Genomic DNA, 10,160 nt, shown 5'->3' on the forward strand with positions numbered 1-10,160 from the left:
GCCTTAACTCAGCAACCTACAGCCACACACATTTAAAATAAAAATGTGTGTAGCAAGAAGACTGATTGCAGGTCCAAAACTTTGAAATATGAAAAATAGTAACTAAATATATTTACAGCAGCTAATTTTCATCAAACCTGTAAGTCCCTCCAAAAAAAGTGTTGTAGTGGTTGTGGTGGGGGTCATGTGAACAGAGCAATATAGACCCAGTCTGTTTGTTTACATTCTCCGCCTCTCTGGATATTGCTCTCATGCTAATTTTCACAGTTCCACAGTGCAAAACAATAGCTGCACAAGCACACTGACCTGCCCGACATCCATCAGCCTGACACAGGAACTTGATAAAGAAAACGGAAACTGATAAGGCTTAATTGCTCTGTTGCAGATCCATATCTGAGTGAGCAAACGTCAGGCTTTACTCCAGAGGGAGAACTAAGATGTAGGTGGTCTGCTACAGTCACACTTTGATCCGGGCTGGGTCTGGGTCATTTGTAATAATGTCTTAAACAGCTGTTGGGGGCATTTCACTAGGGCATGCAACATAATAGACATTCCAGTGATTTTCAAAGGGACAATGCACTTTCTTTGCTTGGGATATGCTTCGCATCATTTCATTTCCTCCAGTTATCTTGCAATAAAATTAGTTCATATCTACTTTGCAATCTAAAACTCGTAACGCTCATTTCACCAGTGGCGGGCCGTCAGGGCCTGCAAAGCCTTCTCTGCTGGCCTAAACAGAATCACAAAGTTATAGCTATTTTATAATTTAAGAATTTTTCTTAAATAAACTACATGTATCATAATTTATTAAAATATGTTTTCCCATTATCTTATTTTCTCATTTCACAGCTACTGTCTTCCTCAGTTGCTCTGCTTCCAGTGCAGCTTGTTTTAAGTAGAGCTTTGATCCAATCAGATTTCACCTCTGTGTCTCTAGAGAGGCCCGAGGCCTGCAGACTCACAGGTGAATCCATGTGCAGTTTAAGTGAATGGGGACGATATTGTTGATTGGCATAGTGTTCAACCAATCAGATCTTTAGTTTGAGATTCTTAGATGCACCAGAGCGGCCTGCAGGCCTACAGCTACGTCAGCATTAGCAGCAGCGCTGCAGTGAGATTCTGTGCTGTGATTGGTCAGAGGACGAGCACCTGACTGTGAAACGAAACTTACAGCAGAGACTTAGTCAAGTAGTAAGAGTTCATATTGAAATATATGAATGAAATTATGATATTTTTTGCATTTTGCTTGGTGTAGATTTTAAATTTTTTTTTACCTAGCTTTGTTTTTTAACACTCAATGGCTGAAGGAGGATAAACGGATTTGTGAGTTGGGATTTAACAAAGAAAGGAGGATGTGATCAGCATTTGGTAAGTCAACTGGTTCATTTTTTTACATCTAATATCTGAATGGCCCTTGAGTGTGTAGCAGAATGCGTGTTACTGCTGTTGTTTTCCCGTTAAGCTAGTTAGCCTAGCCTCCCGGAACACTTGCGGAGCATCAGCTGTTTTTTGTTGTGGTTCCTTTTGTTCCGGTTCAGAGGTCACACAGACCGCTGTCTCCTAGTGAGCGCAGGAAACATTATATTTCCTACAATTTAAGCTTCTGTATTTTCCAAATGCACTAGTATTATTCAAACGTATTGTTCGGGTTGAAAGCCTCGTACCAAATGGTTTAATACAAATACGTAACGTCATATAGTTACAGCCAAGAAACGAATAATAACCGGAGCTGTGGCGCCATCATGCGGTTATAAGGTGGTATTTCAGCAGTGAAGGCCCAGGTATAAAATGCACGGCCCGCCACTGCATTTCACCATTAGTTTTACAGACACAATGGCTCTCTGAGTGGCCTGAGCCTGAACCCTTTGGATCAGAATGACATTTGTCCTGATGTTGGATTTGACAATTATAAATATTTAATTTCTAAGTATAATTGACAATGTAGCTACCAACAAGTACATCCATAACGTTTTGCCCTCTTCCCAAAGATGATAAATCAGATATGGTGATGATTCAAAGACTTTTCCAAACCTAATGGTAATTCAGTGCATGAGCTAGATAAAATCTCTTACCACCAGCCTGACACACACACACACACACACACACACACACACACACACACACACACACACACACACACACACACACACACACATGCATTGAGATGCAGGCTGTGTAAAGATCCCACTTTAATGATGGTTACAACATGTGTTGCAGCCATGCTTCAAATGATTAGGGAGAGCAATGCGTTGAGCTTAATGCTGGCTTCAGTGTTCTTACATGCTTGCATGCTCAACGTTTTTTTGCATATAACCCTGTGGAGACCAATTCTCTCAGCAAATATGTCCACTTCATTGTGGCGCTAATATAAAAGTGAAAGGATAACCAGGTTACGGGTTTCGGTGTTCATATATTTCAGTCTCAACTACAAATGTCAACCTCCTGGTGGTGCTAGAGGAAACCAAACCTGCCTCAACTGCCAGCTGTCTGAGCTGTACTTCACCATTCTCCATTTCCAACAGTAGTAGTTTACTATGACTATACTTTTGCATGCTTAGGCCTGTAGTTTATCTCTTATTCATCTGCCATTCACTCCTCTCAGGCCTGCTCACTCATAATCTCCCGTCATTGTTTGGGGCTCTCAAGTACGATATCAGATGTTCCAATCAGCTGTTCTCTGCTGCTCTCCAATAGCACAATGACACACCTACATTGTGAGCCTCTCATTGGGCTGGTTTCTCTTCTTGAATACGATTGTGTCTCTGCCTTCTGTTGCTGTTAAACGTGCCCCTCCACCTCCTCATCACCGGCCAGTCTTTGCGGATCCATCAGCTTCATCATCCTCCATCATTCATCAGCCTCATCAGCTGACACCACGGGGACTCCACGGGAGCCAAATACTCTGTCAAGACCTTATAATCACATATCATATTTTTGTAACAAACCATCATCCTTTCTTCATCTTACTTGTCTCTCCTGATTGAGATATGACCATTGTAGTGTACGAGCGAGAGGCACACGTTGTGAAACGGTGACAGCTTTAAACACACGGTTAACTCTGTGAATTGAAACAAGTCTACTGTTCGCAGTAAGGATAAGGAAAAGATCATGGTTTGGGTTAGAATAAGTACGCTTGTTACATAACTAGGAAGAGATCAAAAGACAAATTAAACCGGTAAAAGTGAACCAAAACATTGAAGTTGCAGGAAAAAAACTAAACAATGAGCTGAAAGAAGCTGAAATGCTCCATAAAGCTGAGGGTTCATCATTACAAGTGGCATCTTTCACATACAATTAGTCATGTGATCCTTGCTTTGAACTCAGCTATGCTGTCATCTTAATGTAAGAATATATTTTGATACGCTAAAGTTGGCTTGTAATCTTATGTTAAAGTTGGCTATTTAGTTTTAGAGGTATGCTGCCTCGTGGCAATATAGGCAGAAAATTCACCGGAACCTCCCTAAAATATATATTTTGTCCTCCCTCCTCCGTTCTGTTCTTCAGCTGAAGAACAGATGTAAGAAGCTGTATTTATCTTGGTCTATAATTAGATATCACTATGATAAGTGAAGTGGATGGAGGCAGTCGGTAGTTATTTAGGCTGCGAGGTGGGCGATTAGAGCTCCTAATCTGACTACTGATGTCGACTCAGTGCAGCAGACAAGATGAAGGCAAACAAGCGGCGCCACGTGAGGAGAGTATGACCGGTATAGGGAGAGTGAGAGGGTCCTTAACTGTGTCACTACTGCAGTTAGTCATGGTCATAAAGTAGAATGACAACATTCCTCTGTACTTCCAGCTGCAACAGGAAAGAGGAAACATAGAGAGAACAAATAAAACACCATGCTTATCCGTGACATATTTCATGTATAGAAAATGAATGAATTCTTCCCATAATACTTGATGTTTACAGTGCTGCCATGTTTCTCCGTTTAAGTGTTGATGTTGCAGTTCATGTACAGAGTTTGGAATACATTCAACCGAACATAAACAGTGGAGTGTTAGGGAGGGTTGCTACCATCACAAACCATCCAACATTTATGCTCCAATGAAGATGAAAACATTGGAGAAACAAAGGCACTGGAATTCATCTTCCTAAAATGAAATATGTGTTATTATCTGAGTCCTCCTCCACACAACGCAGTCTTGAACAGTTAATGTTCACACAAACATACTTTATCACAGACGATGCACCAGAGCTCCAGCCTGCTGCTGCTGCAGGATGACGGATGATTAGCAACAGGTTGCCGTTGTGCCGATTCAACTCACCCTGGCACTGTTCCCCTGAAAAAAAAATGTGATGTACATGGTTTATAGAAGCAGAAAAATACAGCAGGAAAAGATTACTGTTATCTTAATGTATATTGTGTCTACGGCATCTACATCCAAACATATTTTTCATATTTTCAAACTATTGGATGGATTTTCATTGTATTTGTAAGATTTGTAAGCCAGCAGGTCAAAGTTTTCACTTGTTCAGTGAAATATCTCAACATCTACACCATGGATTGCCAGAAAATGAATTAATGGTCACTGAGATTTATTTATTAATATATCTAAACAAACTATTCAGGATAGATTGCTGTCCATCATGTTTATGACCGAGTACATCTGCTAAAGTAAAGGCTCAGATGTACTTGATATGAGGAACATTGTTAATATCATACCTGCTATGCCTCACAATACCACTAGCATGGCTTTACACTCTTAGTATTTGTATTGTGTACATGCTTTCATTGAGTCTGTTTCGCTTTGTCTTAGCACCGGTATTACTTTACATAAATAGTTGGAGAGAGAGAGAGAGAGAGAGAGAGAGAGAGAGAGAGAGAGAGAGAGAGAGAGAGAGAGAGAGAGAGAGAGAGAGAGATTTAATGCTGTTTCAGCATAATCACAACAGTGAGTAACCTATATCTGGCTGCATGTGCTTGGACCAGGCTGGGTGCCTCAGATCTGGTTTGAAACCTGTCCAGATTAACCCCGTGGATCAAGTCAGAGGGAGCAGGAGAGAGCATAGCACCACCACTGCTTTATCCCAGCAGCCTGGCACCTCCAGTAAAGCCTTTAAGCAGATCAGCTGTCAGCTGGCCAGAACAGACGCAGCACACCACACAAAACAGTAACTTCTACTGAGCAGGCTGGATTTTGTGCTTTACTTTATTTTTTGAGCATTGTTCCTTTATTCAGTGGTCAGGCCCACGCAAACACACTTCTAATGACGGACACATCCCTCCTGGTGTGTGTGGTAATACTCAGGAGACTTGTGAGGGACAACCAAAGAACACTCTGAACAATCCTGCTCAGCTTTTTGCATCAATCACGAGGCTGAGAGATCAAACCCTGTTAGTCATGAATGGCTCCGTACTGCAGATGATGAAGGAGTTATGTATCTCCAGTCAGAGTTACAGCACTGAGAATTGTTGCACTGTGATATTCATTTATCATTTATGTTTGTTTATTATCAATATTATTGTTTGAATTGTGCAAAATAAATAAACTAAACTAAACTAAGAAAAACTATTATTGTCACCAACTATGAGTCTTTCATTTGTCCCAGCTGGAGTTATGTCACGTATTTGGAGCTCAGCTTCAAAGCTCATGTGCAGCTCAGGCCATTACATTGATTTTTTTAGCATTACTTTGCTCAAATAAGGCTTTGAAGGATTGAAACTACAGACTTTCTTCACAGCCCAACTTTTTGTACCAGGATTCTTTGTCTGTAACCCATCTCCCCTCTAATCCAAGCAATCCGGAGCTTTCACACACCGTCTGTGGGGCCGGTGTAACAATCACCTGAATCTAAATATTGTAAATTAGCCAGAGCATGGAGAAGGCAAGAGGAAATGGACTGCTGGCAAGTGCATGAAAGAATAAGGTGTGGAAGATCAGTGTGGCCTTCCTCGTGTGGCTGTTGACTCACTGGGGCTCGTCTACCTCCTGGAGGAGGTTAAACAGAGATGAGTTGGGGTGGATGACATTACTGTTGTCATCCCGCGTGGAGCCATTTTTGATGTTCGTTCTCAGTGTCAGTGATATGTGTAAGGATGGCAAGAGCAGCGCCCAGCCAGCATCTGCTGCGTTTGTCATCAATGCTGGAGCTCTTTTCAGATATCACTTTAACAGTTTTTAAACCCAGATTGGCTTTATATTATAACTTGAGAACTGTGATATCGTTATAACGTAGTTTATCACACCCCTCCACTCTATTACTTCACACTGACTTTGTGAATACACCTGCAGTAAAGCCTGCCGAGCCTCATTGGCGTTTGGATACAGGGACAGGGAAAAGTCAAGCGCAGCTTCAGTGTGGATGCAAAGCGGAGAGCACCCTCTAGTGTTAAAAAGAGCATCACAGGTTTACTGATATTCTGATAATCCTTCAATCTGTACGGAATATTGTAAAATTACTCAGTTCTGCTACCTTGAAAGTTGGTGTTTAAATAATTAAATAACTTAAAGTCAGTAATCACGCAGCAATGTGTACAGGTGAAAAACAGGTTGAAATTCTATCAAACATCAATACATGACGTTGTATTTTGTCTTTGTAGATCCTTCATACTTAAGTCCTCACTGACTAATCATAGCCAGACCGATACGATAAGACCTTCCTGCTGTGACGCGTCATAATATCTGGTGTGAAAAGGCTCTACTGCTATAGGCATAAATTAAATGATAAAGAATTTCTTGAATGTACATCTAGGAGGCACATTTCTCATTTCAGAACGTTGTATTTTTGTATTTATATTCAGTGTATTAACTTCTTTGTAAATGGAAAGCCTTGCATGGAGCTGCTCTCCTTCCCCCATGTTTCCCCTTTACCACTTCTATTAGGGCCTCAGGGGCCCGAGGTAGAGCGGTACCGCAGTATATTCATCACACTTAGCTGTCGTTTGTTTAGCCACGCTGTTGTACAAAAATATACTTTGCTTTGTTGGAGTTTGATTTATCATAATAGACGAGCACCATCAATTGTATCTAAATGTTTAATTTCATCTAAATGTTTAAAATGTATGAGCTCTGCATACTGAAAACCAGTGTGAATATAGTGTGGTCTGATTGGTTTAACGGATAACCTGTTTGAGTACGGTCCATTGGAATATGTTTAGAAGTATGATATCAAGACTTCAATTGAAGAACCAAGAAATGTTGCAGTTAGGTGAGGTTTGTACTTTTGACTTTGAATCTTCCTGTTTTCATGTCGTCTCAGGAAAAGAAAGTAAAAAAAGTTGATGAATACATGTTGTTGAATACAAAATGGCAATATGTAATATGACTTCTCTTAAGAACCCTGCTCTCCACTTAGCCACGGTCACCCCACTTACTGCAACGTGTGTGACATGTCCCTCTGTCCTCAATGGGAATCATGCTCTACTATAAAGCATTAGTAAATCAACCAAGGCCAGTTGCAAAAGACTGTATATATATGAAGTGCATGTAGTCACTGTGACATCACCCATTAGCATGGGCTACAGTTTTAAAGCTTGAGTTTGGCATTCGGACTGTCACCATCTTTGTGTTTTGGAGCAAAAAGACACCATTATTGGAGAGGGTGGAGCTGGGTAAGAGCGAGGACCGGCGGGCAAATGCTAAGCTACTAGCTAGATCTAGCTAGCTGAGGTTACAAGGTGCATCCGTAATTCACATTATCTGTGATATGAACTGGGAGGATGACTTTGGCTAGCAGAAAACATGCTTGTTACCGGTAAAAAAAGTTGATGTTAGTACATCGAACTAAGTTCAGACCAGGTATGAACCAGCGCAGACACGGATACCTGCGAATTAGTGCTAACATATAAATAAAACAATTCTAGAACTTCACTCACCTATAAAACTAGAGCACAGACTTTTTATCTATTATTTTGACAATATTTGCTTGACAAAATCTTCCAATAGGCACCAACATCACACACACGGCTGAGCGTGTGTGTGATGTTGGTGCCACATCAGCCAAGAAATAAGGTACGCTTAGTAAAAAAGTGATGTTCTGTTCTGTTCACACAACTAAGGACAAACTAGAAAAGCCAACCCGTGTGTTTCCACAGTGTGTAGTGTACATTTTACTGAATCAATGAATCCATTTGTTTTGTGTATAGCTTTCTTTGGGGCTTTTCGTTGTGTCTAACGTGGTTCATTTGATCAAAGGAGACAGGAGAAAAGTATCGACTGTGGCAGGGCAGTCCTTCAATCAGAGGGTCGGAGGTTCGATCCCCGGCTCCGCTCGTCGCATGTCAATGTGTCCTTGAGCAAGGCACTTAACCCCAAAATTACTCCCGTAGCTCTGCCTATGGTATGTGATTGAATCTGAATTGTAAGTCACTTTGGATGAAAGCGTCTGCTAAATGACTGTAATGTAATCTTTCATTGCAACTAATATGTGCTCTTTGGGTCTTGTGTATACATGTGAGTCTACATACAACATCTTAAATGAATAGAAAGGCTTTTTCCTGTTAACTGCTGCAACACTGCTGCAAAGGCGGAACATGTTATCAATGGAGATACAATGTTCAGCATGCAGTCATCAAACTCATATCTGTTTCTTAGGATCATCACCCCATCTAGTGGTCAAAATGTATACTTCAACTTTGTTCCTAGAATGTGGTTCTACACAGGTATTCTGTCAGTCATGATTCAAATTACATGTATATGTATTAACGAGACATAGATGTCTTGTCCCACAACAAGGCAATGACAAAGCTCTGCAAACCAAACAGGATCATAATGGAAACATGCACACGGGCTTCTGGGTGACACAATAAACAAAGAAGCTGGAAAGAACAGCACTTCCTGTGTTTGCATCCAGCAGCCAGAGCTATTCTGTACATTGTGCTTTGTTCAGATTCCGATTGTCAATGTTTTTTTCCTGATAATTCCACAATTGGTCATGGGCAAAGCTAAACAGAGCGATGCGGGAGTGGACAGCCCAGAACAAATATGGAATTTATGAGTCACTGAATTTTGATGTTTGACAGGGAAAGCGAAAGAAAATGCCTTGATCTACTCAGAGGCTAAAGTAGTTACACAATGATTCATTTTATTTCACACTCCCCACAAGATGTACAGTGGGACTTTAAAAGAGTGCAAACCCATAATTAAAGCAACAATGTGCAAACAATTCCATAGATATCATTGGTGCTCAAGAGGGTGAATCTCAGACAATTAAAGTTCGCCTTTAAATCTAAAGCACTACTAAAGCTGCAGTTGTGTAATTCTAAGAAAAATAACTTTTTATCATATTTTCTCAAATTGTCACTATATCCTGTACATGAGACAGATAATCTGTGAATAAATCAGGTTCCTCTGTGTCATGCTAAAACTCCTAAACCTCCAAAACTACAGAGGGAACCGGAGGTTGTTTGGTGCTGCTCAGGGCATTTAAAGATTCCATGTGTGTAAAGAAAAACAGCCAATCAGAGCTGAGGAGTCTAAAGCTGCTGTCAATCACTACTGGTGAAGATTGTGAACTCCAATCAAACTGTAAAACAATGACAGTTCAAGCAAATACTTAAGTTCCCAACTGTAGCTTGAAGGGGTTGTTGAAGTTACAATACAAAATGGCAATATGTAATATGACTTCTCTTAAGAACCCTGCTCTCCACTTAGCCACGGTCACCCCACTTACTGCAACGTGTGTGACATGTCCCTCTGTCCTCAATGGGAATCATGCTCTACTATAAAGCATTAGTAAATCAACCAAGGCCAGTTGCAATAGACTGTATATATATGAAGTGCATGTAGTCACTGTGACATCACCCATTAGCATGGGCTACAGTTTTAAAGCTTGAGTTTGGCATTCAGACTGTCACCATCTTTGTGTTTTGGAGCAAAAAGACACCATTATTGGAGAGGGTGGAGCTGGGTAAGAGCGAGGACCGGCGGGCAAATGCTAAGCTACTAGCTAGATCTAGCTAGCTGAGGTTACAAGGTGCATCCGTAATTCACATTATCTGTGATATGAACTGGGAGGATGACTTTGGCTAGCAGAAAACATGCTTGTTACCGGTAAAAAAAGTTGATGTTAGTACATCGAACTAAGTTCAGACCAGGTATGAACCAGCGCAGACACGGATACCTGCGAATTAGTGCTAACATATAAATAAAACAATTCTAGAACTTCACTCACCTATAAAACTAGAGCACAGACTTTTTATCTATTATTTTGACAA

This window comes from Pholis gunnellus (genome assembly GCF_910591455.1).
Source record: "Pholis gunnellus genome assembly, chromosome: 6".
Lineage (NCBI taxonomy): Eukaryota > Metazoa > Chordata > Actinopteri > Perciformes > Pholidae > Pholis > Pholis gunnellus.